The following is a 15,637-nucleotide window of genomic DNA, read 5'->3' as shown; positions in this document are numbered from 1 at the left end:
TTGGCGGAGTAGGTTTTTCTAGTAGAGGGTCTTCTGGCCTCCAAGATGACATCCTGCACCTCCTTGGAGAGGAGAGTCTGTTGGGAAATTAAGGTATTCTCCATGCAGCTAGATTTAAGGTTCGGAGCTGGCTGTGAAGGGTTTTGTAGTTGTGCTGGGACAACAGAAGAGGAACTAGAGGTAGGATCCATGGTGGTGAGTGTGACAGGCTCTTTAGGAGAGGATACCAGTGCTGTCGTGGCCAGTCTGGAGCAATGAGAATCATTTGTGGCCTCTCTGCTCTGGCTTTTAATAGAACTTTGGTCAGTAGAGGAAGAGGCGGGAAGGCATAGACTGTCAATGTTGTCCAACTGAAGGAGAGTGCGTCCACTTTCCAGGCCTGTGGATGATAGGTCCTTGAACAGAATTTTTTCAACTGGTAATTTCTGTGGGTAGCGAATAGATCTATGTCTGGCTGTCCCCATGCCTGAATTATCTTTGAGAAGATTTGAGGATGCAACTTCCATTCGTGTGGGTCTGTCATATTTCTGCTTAACTTGTCTGCCAGTGTGTTTTCCTTCCCTGGCAGGAATTGTGCCAGTAGTTGAATTTGTAATTCTAGTGCGGTGTTCCATAGGGTCATGGCTTGCCTGCACAGGGGGTATGAATGAGTTCCCCCCTGTTTGTTTATGTACCACATGACTGTGGTGTTGTCTGTCCTTAACAGCTGGCCTGGATGCAGTAAGTCTTTGAAGGTCATAAGAGCATTTTGCACGGCTAGCATCTCCTTTTGGTTGATGTGTAGGTGCTTCTCTTTTTGGGACCATTTTCCCTGAATGCACTGATCTGCCATGTGTGCTACCCAGGCGTAATCTGAGGCATCCATTGTGATGATTTGATTTGCTTGAGGTAAACAGAAAGGGAGACCTGTGTTTCTTTGGCATGCTTGAGCCCACCACAAAAATTCCTTTTGAAAGCATGGAATGAGTGGTATAATTGTTTCCAAGCTGTGGCTGTGTTGAGACCATAAGCTTTTTAGGTACCATTGTAGTTTCCTCATATGCAGCCTTGCACATGGTATCAGTAGGATGCAAAATGCCATGAATCCCAGAGCCTGCAGGACTTTCCTTGCAGTTAGTCTGGTTAAAGTTGCCATTTTGTTGAAGTATTGAGACAGTTGCCTTTGTTTGTCTGGCATGAGGTAGGCCATCTGGGTGGTTGTATTTAAGCTGGCACCCAGGAAAATTATCTGTTGAGAGGGTATTAGTTTTGATTTATTTTTGTTCACTGTGTATCCCGGGTAGTTTAACAGTTGTATTACAAACGCCAGATGCTGCAATAGAATGTCCTTGCTGTCCGCTTGGATCAGGCAGTCGTCCAGATATGGGTAGATTTGTATTCCTTGTTGTCTGCAGAAGGCAATTACTGATGCCAGGCATTTCATAAGCACTCTGGGCGCAGTAGATAAGCCAAAGGGCAATGCAGAGAATTGGGTAATGGGTTGAACCTGCAAGAAATCTGAGGTATCTTCTGCAAGCTTGTCTGATAGGGACATGCAGGTATGCCTCCTTGAGGTCCAATGTTACCATTCAAGACTCCTTGCCCAGCATGGGAAGAAGCTGCTGTAATGTGAGCATCTTGAATTTTGGTACCTGTAGACATGTGTTTAGGATGGATAGGTCTAAGATGGGTCTCCAATCTTTGTCCTTCCTTGGTACCAGAAATAGTCTGGAATAAAAACCTTGACCTTGTTCTTTTGCAGGTACCTCTTGAATTGCTTTCATATCCATGAGAGCGGAAATTTGTCTTTGCGCCTCTGCCCATTGATTTTGTGGCAGGTTTGGCGAGCCTCTCATTTTTGGAAGGGTGTGAAAGTGGAACCTGTAGCCTCTGTCTATAATGTCCAGAATACATTTGTCTTTTGTAACAACGTGCCAGTTTTTTGAAAATAATGCCAGTTTTCCGCCCAAAGGTGCTGCCATTATAGCTTTGCTTGGCAGGTATAGGGGGAAGTCATTGTGTCCATTTTCTAAATGACTGTGGTCTATCTTCTCCACCTCTTGGGGTTGGTGCTTGCCACTGTCTAGCTTTGTAAGATCCTCAAGGTTGTCCTCTACCCCTTGGGCGTCTGTATCTGCCCCTTTGAGGTCTGTCCGTGGCTGGAAAGGACCAATTTTTTGAAGGCCAGTTTCGTGGAGGTTGCACCTGCAAGAAATCTTTTAACTGTTTGCATAGATTTCGCTTTTTCCTCCATTTTCTTTAGTACCTCCTCAGCTTTAACACCAAACAATACATCTTTTTGAAGTGGTGCATCTAATAACTTTGCTTTGAAATGATCTGGTAAGGTTTGCTCTTTGAGCCAAGCATGTCTACGTATGACAGACCCTGTGACAGCAGCTCTACCATGAGGCCTCTAAAGAATCAAAACCGCACTGCAAGGTATGTTTACCCACTTGCTCTGCTCCATGCAACAAATCCTGCAACTCTCTCAAATCCGGTTGTTCTGTTTGTGTCATTTTGCTTTTCAGCTGAGATAACAAAAACTGTTGGTACTTTAACATATGAAATTGACAGTTTAATGCCCTCATGGTTAAAGTGGCTGATGTATACAACTTTTTCCCCCACCTTTCTAATGCTCTGGAATCTCTCTCTGAAGGTAAAGGGTTTTTAGCAGTACAGGCCTTTATCCCCTTGGGACCCTGTGAAAGTGTTTCTGGGTCAGCAGTATGGCTTTTGTAAAGGAACTGGTGAGAATCAGGAACCCGGTAATACCTGCCTGGTTTAACAGGGGCTGGAGGTAAAGAATCTGGATTAAGACTGGCTTCTGCGTACACATCATCCAAAATATCTAAGACAGGAGGGATAGCCAGGGGCCTATGCTGGGGGAGCAGTAGAAATTCCCTGAGCCTTTTCTTGGAATCTGAGTAATCTTGGCCTTCTCAGTGAAGTGCTCCCTCAATGTATGCAGGGTTTCCCCAAAAGAGTAGTCCTCAGGGGGGGAGACCGAGAGAACAGACTCCTTAGCATCAGAGTCTTCAAAAGGGGAATAGGCAAAATCCTGGTCCTCAGAATGGTCTGAGGTAATAGAAGCCTGGTCTGAGGAAGGGTAGTCTTCCTCCAATCTGGGTCTTTCGTCAGAGGGGGGTTGAGAACCTCTGATGAGAGTTATCAAATCCTCAGCCATTTTAAGCATCTGTTTTTTAGGCATGGGGCCTTGAGAGGAGGTCTGAGGACCCTGTTTTTTAGTTTTGATGGCAGCTTTAGATTTAGTGAAGGATTTAATAGAGAAGGTAGGAGGCCTGAAGACGCCTTCAGAAATGGCAGGCCTCTCAATTTTTGGTTTCCCCGCCAAGAGTGGCGTCGGTATCTGCCGTGGGAATGGAGACTGAGGAGCCTGTGACCTCGGGTACTGAAGACACCGGTAAAATAGTTTCATCGGTAGTCAGGGGCTGCGTAGGCACCTCGCTGAGAACCGGTAGTCGGCCTAAGCGTGGTCTCAGTACTCGGTGCAGACCTCGGATGTCGGTCCTTGTCTTTGCGTCTTTTGCCTAAAACTGGCGTCGGTGTATCTGACGACATGATATAATTAAATTTTTGCCAAAATAATGAAGGGCGAACTCCGCCCGGCGCTTAATAGTGCGCTTGTTGAACCTAGCACAAAAACGGCAGGCCGAGACGTCGTGGTCTGGCCCTAAGCAAGGTATACAGAAAGAGTGAAAATCCTTATGCGGTATTTGCTTCCCACAAGAAATGCAATTATTAACTTTGTCTGACATCGGTCTGAGGCAAGAAAAGTTTCCCCAATGGGGTACTTAGCTTTAAAGAAGACTTCGGCTGAAATACTGTTCGTAAATCTCAGGAGCTGGCAGACCGGCACTTGCGAACTGCTTCTGCTTCGGGCACTGCGTGGCAAGAAAGACTGAAGAAAATGGCGTCGGCTGCCTCTTTTATACCCCTGCAGCACTGACGTCAGGGAAGAAGCGACGACAACCGACACCGGACCTAGACTTTGGAATTCGGCCGACCGAGGACCCGCCTGATAGCAGGATAACCCATCTGTAATGACTGCAGCTGTATGCACGATGAACATCGTACACATTTCCTGCAAGATTCCCTTATGAGGATGTGCAGATAAGCTTCTTTTAAGTCTAAGGTGACTAGCCAGGAGTCCTTGGCTAGCATAGGAAGAAGCTGCTGGAGTGTAAGAATTTTGAATTCTGGTACCGCCAGGAAGGTGTTTAGGGTTGACAGATCCAGAATAGGGCGCCAAGAGTGCACTTTTCTGGGCGCCAGAAACAGCCTGGAGTAGAAACCCTGTCCCCTTTGCTCTGCTGGCACAGGTTGAATAGCCCTGATACTGAGAAGAGAAAGTACTTGCTTTTGGGCCTCTGTCCACTGGTTTGGAGGAAGGTTTGGCAATCCGCTTGGGGTTGGCAGAGAGTGGAAATAGAATCTGTATCCCTGGGATACAATGTTTAAGACCCATCGGTCCTGGGTAATATACTCCCAGTTTTTTGCATACAGGGCGAGTTTTCCTCCTACAGGTGCAAGTACTTGGACATGGCTGGGAAAGATCAAGTACAAGTCATTGTGAATTTTTTCCATAGGGGGGCAGCTTACCACTACAGTTTTTGAGGAGGGAGCACTCCATTGTTTAGATCTGTGCATACACTGAGACTATAGTCTTTGTGGTCTGTTGCCCCTGGGTTTGGGCTGAGAAGGTCTGGAAGGGACTGGAAAGGACCAGTTTTTTGAAGGCCAATGCCTACTGAATCTAGGTGGCTGTACCTGTAAGAAATCTTTAACGGATTGCATGGCTTTAGCTTTTTCCTCCATGTTTTTAAAAACTGCTTTAGAGTCAAACAAACATTCTTGGTTTAATGTAGCATCAAGTAATTTTGCCTTGACGTGGTCTGACAAGATTTGTTCCTTCAGCCAAGCATGCCTTCTCTGAACAGACCCAGTGACAGCAGCTCTGCAAGATGCTTCTAAGGCATCAAAACCACAGTGCAAAGTATGTTTACCAACTTGGTCTGCAGAATGCATTAAGTCTTGTAAGTCCTTATTTTCTGCACAATCAGGAACCAACATTTTTTGTTTAATTAGATCAATAATATGCTGCTGGTACTTCAGCATGTGAAAGTGGCAATTTAAAGCCCTGATGGCAAGAGTTGCAGAGGTATATACCTTCTTACTCCCATTTGCATAGAGCCCTAGAATCCCTGTCCGAAGGTGTAGGGTTTTTGGCTGTAGAAGCCTTAATACCTTAAGGTCCCTGGGAAATTGTCTCTGGACCCGCAGTGGGATTTTTAAAGAGAAACATGTGGGAATCAAGTACTCAGTAGTACCTGTCAGGTTTCCTAGGGGCCAGAGGTAAGATGTCTGGAGTAAGACTGGATTCCAAGAAAACATCATTCACAACATCTAGGACAGGGAGAATAGCTAAAGGCCTGTGCTGAGGTAGCTCTAAAAATTCTCTGAGTCTCTTTTTGGACTGAGGATAGTCTTGGCATTCCCACTGGAAATGCTCTCAAAGTTTGAAAGGTTTCACCAAAAGAGAAATCCTCTGGAGGGGAGGCAGAGGGAATGGATTCCTCTGCATTTGAATCCTCATAGGCTAAGGCCATGTCCTGATAATTAGAAAGGTAAGAGTCATCGGACTCCTGGTGTGTAAAATCTGAAGGCAACTGAATTCTTTGTCTCTCAGCAGGGGAAGGCTGGTTTCCCCTAATTAGCGTTATAAAGTCTTCAGCCATTCTAAGCATTTGTTTTTGTGGCATGGGGGCCTGAGCATGCACATTGTTCGTCGGTTTTCTAGGCGTAGTGCATACTCTGGGCCTAAGAAACTCGGTAGTTTTGGCTAAAAAATAAGTCGTCGGTTTGATTCGATCATCGGTAGGTCGGAAAACACCCTCAGAAGCCGCTGCCTGAACAGCAGCTCCGGACCCATCCAAGGTAGAGACATCCGCTGGTTCCATAGTCAAAGAAGCATCTTGCAGCATACAGGACTCTAAATGGGTCTCAGCAGAGGCTTGTGAATCCATAGACCGGGGGCTGCAAAGGTGCCTCACTGAGTACCGGTGGACTGGCGACTAGCTTAACGGAAGCATCGTCGGCAGTTTTGGACCTATGCAGTCTGTCTCTGTCTTTATCCTTACATTTTTTCGGAAGATCAGTAAACTGATGTCTTACCAAAGCCATTTTGGAATACGGAGATCGAGATTGAAATAATTTAGCAACAAAAATAGCCCAACGGTGAATGATTCGGGCATTAAACAAAGCACAAAACCGATAGCGAGGGATGAGGTGGGTCTGGGCCTAAACAGGTGACGCAGTAAGAATGAAAATCTCTGTGAGGTATTTGCTTTCCACAGGCAAGACAATTGTTAACTTTTTCTGACATCGGTAGAAGACTTTAGGATTATCAACTTGAAAAACGAAAATTTCAGGTAGCATCCGACCGGCACTTACAAACTGCTTCTGCTTCGGGCTCCTCCTTGGCAAGAAAGACTGATGTAATGGCGTCGTCTGCCTGTTTTTATACACCTGGCGACTTGACATCATGGAAGAGGCAACAGCATCCGACACAGAAATACTAAAACTCTGATATTCGGGCCGACTGAAGACTACCTGCAGGCAGATAACCCAAGTGTGATTACTACAACAGTGAAACAAAAAGAACATCTTCCATTCTAGGATAACTCACAAATTTACACCAGGATTCCTTCACCTTTTCTGTAACCATCAGGTACTCAGTCTCAGCTTCCATGATCCTCAGTATCCTGCAAAACCATAGTCCCACAGGTTTCTTCACTATACTATGCCTCCACATCCTACACACTCACCGCAGCATTCTCCATGTCTCTTCTTTCTCATCATATATCCCCCCCCCCAACCATCCTTGCAATATCTTCTTAGATTACTGATCATCTGCTACTACAGAAAGAAAGTACAGTTGTGTACACTTACCATAAAATGTAGATATTCGAGTGTATTCACTGTTGCAGTCATCACATTTGGGTTATCTGCCTGCAGGTAGCCCTCAGCCGGCCTGAATACCAGAGTCTTCGGATTTCTGCGTCGGATGCTGTCGCTTCTTCCTTGACGTCAGGTCGTCAGGGGTATAAAACATGCAGCCGATGCCATTATAGAAGTTTTTCTTGCCCCAGATGTCAGGTGCCCCCACAACAGGAAGCAATTAAATGGTATGGTAACCCCCCATCAAAAAGCAAATACACAAGAAAAAATAAATATACCAACAAGAAGGAAAGGTAGAGCCAAGAGAAGTCAGGGGGCTGGAGGGAGGGTAACCAGGACTGCAACAGTGAATGCACTCTAATATCTACATTTATGGTAAGTGTACACAACTGTACTACATTTTTCGTGTTTCACTGTTGCAGTCATCATATTTGGGTTGATTCCCAAAGCTAAGGAAGGGAGGAGGAAGGTAAAGAGAATTAGGGCCAGCTATTAAGCCCTGCAAGACTGCAGTGGCAAATCCAGCTCTGGATTTAGAAAAAAATAAGAATGTGGTAATGCTTGGTGAGGGTATATACAGAGCTCCAGGTAGTAGCTTCTAGGATGTCCCTGGTAGGGACTCCTCTGAAAAATGCCACAGAGGTAGATGCAGCCCTGGTGGAATGTGATCTTATCCCCTGTGGGGTAGGTTTTCCATGGTGCTTGTAGTAGAAATGAATGCAATGGGCTATCCATTTGGAAATGGTTTGCTTTGAAATGCCCTTCCCCTCTGCCCCTGTAGCAAAGCTAACTAGCAGCTGTTAAGATTTTCTGAAAGGCTTACTCTTGTCCAAAGAGAATATAAGTTGTTTGTGCACGTCCAGAGAGTGCAGTATTCGTTCCCCTTTGTTTTGTGGATTAGGGAAAAAAAACTAGGCAAATGAATGGACTGATTTAGGTTCACAGTAGACACCACCTTGGGCATAAAGGAAGGATTAGTCCTGAGGGAAACCCTGTCCGCATGGAAGATAATAAAGGGTTCCACTGCCATGAGGGCCTGTAATTCAGACACTCTTCTTGCTGAAGTGATGGCTAGAAGGAAGGCTATTTTCCAAGAAAGGAAATTCAACTCTGCTGTAGCAGCTGGCTCAAAGAGGGAAAGAGTGAGCTTTTCCAATACAAAGTTAAGGTCCCAGGCTGGAATGGGAGCTCTCCTGGGGGGGGGGTCTTAAATTTTTGGCCCCGCTAAGGAATTGCTTTAGCAAGGGTTAGAGAAGAGGGGTGGCTCAGTATTATAATGTGCTGAAATGGCAGAGGCATGAATTTTAATTGATGAGAAGGATAGGTCCTTGTGGAGCATTTCTGTTAAGTACTGTAGAATATGAGGTAAGCTGGGCACCGTTGTGCCCATCCCCTGAGCCTGGCTCCAGGAACAGTATCTTTTCCATTTTTCAGCATAGGATTTTCTAGTACTAGGTCTCCTTGCCTCCAGAATGAAATCCAGCACCTGCTTACTGAAGGATGCTAGAGGAGAGCTCAAGGAATTAGCCAGGCTGCAAGGTTCAGGGTTTGAAGCGGAGGGTGCAGAATCTGGCCTGCCTGGTGGGACCGCAAGGAAGGGGACTGAGGCAGGTGCCATGGCTGTAGCAGTGTCATACTGCGCAAGAGGGGGTACTAGTGCTGGCGTGGCCAGTCTGGTGCAATCAGTATTGTCCTTGGCTTGTCCTGTTTGATCTTTAGTAGAACCTTCGAGAGGAGAGGCAGAGGGGGAAAGGCATAAACAGAGAGGCTTTCCAAGATAAAGGACAGGGCATCCACTTTCCAAGCTTGACTGTGGGGAGTTCTTGTATAGAATTTGTTCAATTGGTAGTTCTGAGGGGAGGCAAACAGGTCTACTTCTGCAGTCCCTCATTTGTTTCTCAAGAGGTTGAATATTTTGGGTTCTCGATTCCATTCGTGTGGGTCCATGAGATTTCTGCTTAAGTCGTCTGCCAGTGAATTTAGTTTGTTTTTTAATTTAGTTCCACAGAGCCATAGCTAGTCTGCAGAGAGGGTACAAGTGGGCTCCCCCTGCTTGTTTATGCACCACATAACTGTGGTGTTGTCTGTCTTTACCAATAGTTGTCCTGGAAGAACATGGTCTTTGAAGGCTGTCAGAGCATTCTGTACAGCTAACATTTATTTTTGATTGATATGCAGGTGCATCTGTCTCGGGTTCCATTTGCCCTAAATGCACTGCCCTGCCATGTGAGCCCCTCATGTATAGTTCAATGCGTCTGTTGTTATGGTTTGGGTGGCAGGGGGTAGAGTGAAAGGGAGTCCCTTGTTGTGGTAGCAGACCTTTGCCCACCAGAGGAACTCTGTCTTTATACAAGGAATCATAGAAATCACTGTTTCCAGGTCCTGAGAATGTTGACACCATAGGCTTTTTAGATACCACTGGAGTTTCCTCATATGCTGTCTTGCATATGGATTTAGTAGAATGCAAGAGGCCATGAACCCCAGAGCTTGTAGTATTTTCCTTGCAGATAGCTGTGGTTTTGTGGCCAATAGTTTGAAGTAGGTTGTCAAATAAACTTGTTTCTCCGGAGTGAAGAATGCCATCTAGGAAGTTGTGTTCAAGCTTGTTCCCAGGAATACAATCTGCTGGCAAGGTACTAGGCGAGATTTCTTTTCGTTGATGGTGTACCCCAGTGAGGTTAGAAGTTTCTTTACGAATGCCAGGTGTTGTAATATCAAGTCCTGGCTTTCTGCCTGAATCAGACAATCGTCCAAGTATGGATAAATCTGAATATTTCTCTGCCTGCAAAATGCAATGGCTGGAGCTAGACACTTTGTGAACACCCTGGGCGCAGTAGATAAGACAAAGGGAAGTGCAGAGAACTGAAAGTGCATGGAGCCTGCCCTGAAACGTAGGTATTGTCTTCAGGATCCTCTTATTGGGACGTGCAGGTAAGCTTCCTTTAAGTCTAGGGTTGCCAGCCAGGCATCCTTGACTAGCATAGGAAGAAGCTGTTGAAGAGTTAGCATTTTGAATTTTGGAACCACCAGAAAGGTGTTGAGAATAGAGAGGTCCAGGACAGGATGCCAGTTGTCTTTTCTGGGTACCAGAAAAAGTCTTGAATAAAAACCTTGTCCCCTTTGTTCTGCTGGGACAAGTTGAATAGCCCTGATACTAAGAAGAGACAGAACGAGAGAGTAAAATCCCACGAGTGGAGGAGCTCCCTGGTCAGCCTCAGTAAGAAGCTGAGATCCCTTATAAGATCCTCCAAAGCTAGCTAAGAAAACAAAATTGCCACTGATTCTAAGGACAACCACAAAGCATTCTATAGCTATGTCAAGAATGTCAATGGCAACACCCAGATCTTCTCTCAATTACAGCACAACGGCACACAAATTACAGAACCAACTGATATTGCCAATATCCAGGCAGATAGGTTCAGTGCTAACTTTACCCCACCCACTAAAGGGCCCATATCTATACATAAAGAATGCAGAGTCCCTGTAATCACAACTACACAGGTAAAAGCTGCACTCTCTAAAGCCAAAAACACATCATCTATGGGACTGGACCACATCCCAGGCTGCATTTTACACAACCTTCAGAATGAACTGGCTCCCCACCTAAGCACAGTTCAATCACAGCCTCACATCAGGCTTTGTGCCCACTGAATGGCGTACAGCAATAGTTATCCCACTCCACAAAGGGGGAGCCACCATTGATCCCGGGAACTATCGCCCTATTAGCCTGACGAGCCTGGTCTGCAAGGCCATGGAATGTATTATCATGGAACTCAAAGACATTGGTAACCTCCAAACTCTGGATCCCACCCAGTTCGGGTTTGTGAAAAGCAGATTATGCCTCCTGAACCTGATCAACTTCTTTGAGGCAGTTACCAAAGCTGTAGATGAGGGTAAGGTGGTTCACACAGCCTATCTTGACCTCGCCAAGGCTTTCAACACCATCCCCCATTCTGGAATTATAGCTAAACTAGGTATAAATCCCTACGTCACAAGATGGGTTGCCAACTGGCTCACTGACAGAACCCACACTGTAAAAGTTTCACACTCCAAATCTGACCTCAAACCAGTGACAAGTGGAGTACCACCAGAGTTCAGTCCTAGGACCTCTCCTTTTTGGTAGCTACTTCTCTGAAGTACAGGCTAACACAGAAGGCCTCTGGCTAATGAAGTTGGCAGATGACTGCAAACTAGGAGCCATAGTCGAGTCCCCAAATGATGTGGAAATCCTACAGAAGGGCCTCGCTGAGACAGATGCCTGGTGTCAGAGCATTGCCTCAAGCTCAATGCCAAAAGGTGCACTGTCATCCCCTTTGGTAAAAACTCTGTATCCATGAACTACTACATAGACAGCAGTCTACTTAACACCGAATGTGTGATAAGAGACCTTGGGACCCAGGTGGACAGTAGTCTGTCCTTTGATAGTCACATCACCACAGTAGTCAGGAAGTCCTTCTACGTGGCACACCTCATCATAAAAAGGTTCTCATCCAGGAAAAAAGAGGTCATTGTTTCCCTCTACTCGACATTCATTAGACCCATTATAGAGTACAACGCCCTTTTGGAATGTACCTCACAAGACATCTGCAACAGCTGTAAAGGCCACAGAAGTACCTCACAAAGAGGATTACTGGCCTAAAACAGATGTCCTACACTGACCATCTCAAAAAACTCCAGCTTTACTCCATAGCATATCGCCTACACCGAGGTGATCTCTAACTGAAATATAAAGCTATGTCAAACCCAGAGCTGTTGGACATGCTACACCTAAAGAAATCCCATTCCTCCAAGCTACATGCTCTAGGGACCTAAACCTTGTCACCACAACAAACAGGACATGCTGGTGGGACAGATTCCTGTCCCAGAGACTTCCCATACTCTGGAACAGGCTACCCATCTATGTCAAGCAAAGTTCTTCATTAGCACTCAAGAAAAATCTTGATCAGTGGATAAGAAATAGGAAATACACCCCAGAGAGCACTTCTGTGTCTCTGCTCGACAGTGGCACAGGAAAATAACTTTCTTGGGTGGCCTAAGCCAGGGAGCCTTGTTGCCTAGACTTACGTAGGCCCTCGGGCCGATAGCCTAGTACCTACCTATGAATCTGCTGTTGGGCCTCTGCCCATTGATTTGGGGGTCGGTCTGGCCAATCATTTGGGGTTTGTAGTGTGTGGAATCTGTATCCTTGGGAAACTATGTTCAAAACCCATTTGCCCTGGGTAATGAGTTCCCAGTTTTTTGCTTGCAGGAAGAGCTTTCCTTCTAAGGGAGCAGGTAGTTGAGCAGGGCTTGGAAGGTTTAAGGTTAAGTCAATTGTGCCAATTTTCCGTAGGGGGGGTGGCTTACTACTCCCTGCTTTGGACGTGGGAGCCCCCAGCTGCTTAGATCTGTGCGTAGTCTGAAACTGTAGCCTAAGTGGTCTGCTGATCCTGGGTTTGGTCAAAGAAGGCCTGGAAGGGACTGGAAAGGACCATTTCTTTGAAGACCAATGCCTACTGAATCTGGGAGGCTGTACTTGTAGGAAATCTTTAACAGTTTGCATAGATTTAGCTTTTTCCTCCATCCTTTTGAGGACGACTTCTGCTTTGTTGCCAAAAATGTGGTCTTGGTTTAAGGAAGCATCCAGTAATTTAGCTTTAACATGATCTGGCAAGTTTTGTTCCTCAAGTCAAACATGCCTTCTAAGTACAGACCCAGTGACAGCCCTGCAAGATGCTTCTAAAGCATCAAAACCACATTGCAAAGTATGTTTACCAACTTGTTCTGCACAATGCATTAAATCTTGCAATTCTTTGTGTTCAGCACAGTCAGGAATCAACATAATTTTCTGTCTAAGTAGTCCCATAATATGCTGCTAATACTTTAACATATGAAACTGGCAATTTAAAGTCCTAATGGCTAAAGTAGCAGAACCTTCTTATCCCGTCTGTCCAAGGCTCTAGAATCTCTATCAGAAGGGTTAGGATTTTTGGCAGTAGTAGCCTTAATACCTTTTGGCCCTTGGGAAATGGTCTCTGGATCCGTAGAAGGATTCTTGAAGAGGAACGTGTGAGAGTCCGGTACTCTGCAGTACCTGTCAGGTTTTCTGTGAGCTGGAGGTGGTGTCTGGGGTAAGGATAGATTCCAAGAAAGCATCATCTACAATGTCCAGAACAGGAGGGATAGCTAAAGGCCTGTGTTGATGTAGGAGTAAGAATTCCCCAAGTCTCTTTTTGGACTCAGAGGAATCCTGGCTTTCCCGGCAGGAAATGCTCCCTAAGAGTATGCAAGGTTTCACCGAAAGAAAAATCTTCTGGAGGGAAAGCAGAGGGAATGGAATCCTCTGCATCAGAATCCTCATAAGTAGATAAGGGCAAATCCTGGTAATCAGAAGGAGCAGAAATATCAGATTCTTGACCAGAAGAATCAGAAAGAAAATCAGTTCTAGGTCTCTTAGAGGGGGAAGGCTGGCTTCCTCTAATTAAGGTAATAAGGTCTTCAGCCATTCTAAGCATTTGTTTTTGAGGCATATGGGCCTGAGCCTGCAGTTTGGGCATTGGTTTTCTAGGCGTAGTACGAGTTTTTGACCTGGATGAAAATGATGGCACTGGTTTAATATGAATGTCTGTAGGCTTGACTACACCCTCAGAAGCCGGTGCTTGCACAGCGACTCCGGACTCATCCAAGGTAAAGACATTCGCAGGTTCCATAGTTGAAGAAGCATCTTGTAGCATACTGGACTCTGAATGGGTCTCAGTAGAGACCTGCGAATTTGAAGTAGCGGGTATCAAGGGCTGCGATAGTGCCTCACTGAGTACCGGCAGACTGGTGACTAGCTTAACGGAAGTGTCGTAGGCAGTTTTGAACCTATGCTGTCTGTCTTTGTCTTTATCCTTGCGTTTTTTCGGAAGATCTGTAGTTGGATGGCTTTCCGAAGCCATTTCGGAGTACACAGAGTAGAAAAGTAATTGGCTGCAAAAATAGCCCGACGACGAATAGTTCGGGTGTTGAACAAGATACAAAACCAACAGCAAGGGACGCTGTGGTCTGGGCCTAAACAGGGGATGCAGTAAGAATAAAAATCTTTGAGGTATTTGCTTTCCACATGTAAGACAATTGTTAACTTTTACTGATATCGGTTAGAGCAAGAAAAAGGATCCCCAACGGGGTACTTATCTTTTTTGAAGACTTCGGGTCTGAAACTCAAAAATGAAAATTTCAGGAGTCGGCCGACCGGCACTTGCGAACTGCTTCTGCTTTGGGCACTGCATGGCAAGAAAACCTGATGTAATGGCATCGGCTGCATGTTTTATACCCCTGACGACCTGACGTCAAGGAAAAAGCGACAGCATCTGACGCAGAAATTCGAAGACTCTGGTATTCAGGCCGGCTGAGAGCTACCTGCAGGCAGATAACCCAAATGTGATTACTGCAACAGTGAAACACGAAGAACATTTAAACCTACATCCAGACTGTCTTCTTTAAGCAATAGCATTCTTTTGATTGAATGGAGCCCTTTAACCTCATATCAACCAACCCCTCTACTGCATTTACTGCTCACTACCTATGCTGACAGTTTTTTTTATTAAACAGTCTGATTTTTTAATGGTGAATTAGTTGTAAAATCTACTACATAACAAGTATGGACTTTCACTCTTACAAACATTTGACATTTATACCTGCTGGCGATTTTAACATTGCTTTATTGCTTTTATGAAATAAACATAAGCTAAATGCAAATGAGAGATATTGTACTCTTGATTATTTTGGTTTATTCATAAAAAAATCTTGACAACATAATATGACCCAACTTCACAGTGTGATAAAGTTAAATGAAAGGGCAATCTATGTGTGTGTGTGTGTGTGTGTGTGTGTGTGTGTGTGTACGCTTGTTTGTCTGTCTGTACACATGCATCCATCCACAACTCCCTTTCCTATTTTCTGTGCATGCAGGTGGGATGTCACTTCAACAATGACCAATCATCTAGAGCCAAGGTTCACACCACCGGGTGGCTAGCCCTGCCACAGTTATTCTTCCAAATCACACACTCACATGCACACTCACACCTATGGCCAGTTTAGAGTGTCCAATCCACCTACTGTGTGTCTTTAGAATGTGGGAGAAGCTGGAGCACCCAGTAGGAAACCCACATGAAAACAGGGAGGACATGCAGACTGCAAACAGAAGGCACCAGAGCCAAGAATCAAACTGGAGAACCTCTTGCTCTGTGGTGACAACACTATTCTCTGTACCAGCATATATATAAATAAACACACACACACACACACACACACACACACACACACACACACACACACACACACACACACACACACACAAGCTACAAGCTTTACTTATGTATTTATAATCAGTACAATCTAAAATATAAGCAGGAAATGGCTAGTAAATATATCACAATTAAATGCTTTCTTTAGCATTAACATTGTTTCGTTAAGGTGAATTATAAAATGTAATGCATCTTATCTGAGGAGCTGTTGCAAAGTTTGTCATAGCTGGACAATGTTTTGCTGATAAAAATAAAAACATCCACAAATAAAAACATCCACATTTACATCTCTCATTCAGTTGATTAACAAGAAGAAATGCTGTATACACAGAAGTTACTTATTCATAGCACAGAGGCACTATCACTTCATTCTGAAACAAATCAAAATAACTCAACAATCATAACAGTGGCTC

General features: G+C 45.0%; 1 protein-coding gene across 1 annotated transcript in view; it reads right to left on the bottom strand.

The window, feature by feature from the left end:
- NR6A1 (nuclear receptor subfamily 6 group A member 1) overlaps positions 1–15,637 on the bottom strand; it is a 1,113,214-nt gene that overhangs the window by 539,514 nt on the left and 558,063 nt on the right. The gene's annotated exons all lie outside the window — the stretch shown is intronic.

This window comes from Protopterus annectens, chromosome 16.part0 (genome assembly GCF_019279795.1).
Source record: "Protopterus annectens isolate FY-2018-M chromosome 16.part0, PAN1.0, whole genome shotgun sequence".
NCBI classification, from domain to species: Eukaryota; Metazoa; Chordata; order Ceratodontiformes; family Protopteridae; genus Protopterus; species Protopterus annectens.
Note: the sequence above shows the minus strand (reverse complement) of the source record. Positions and strands in the feature narration are given on the sequence as shown.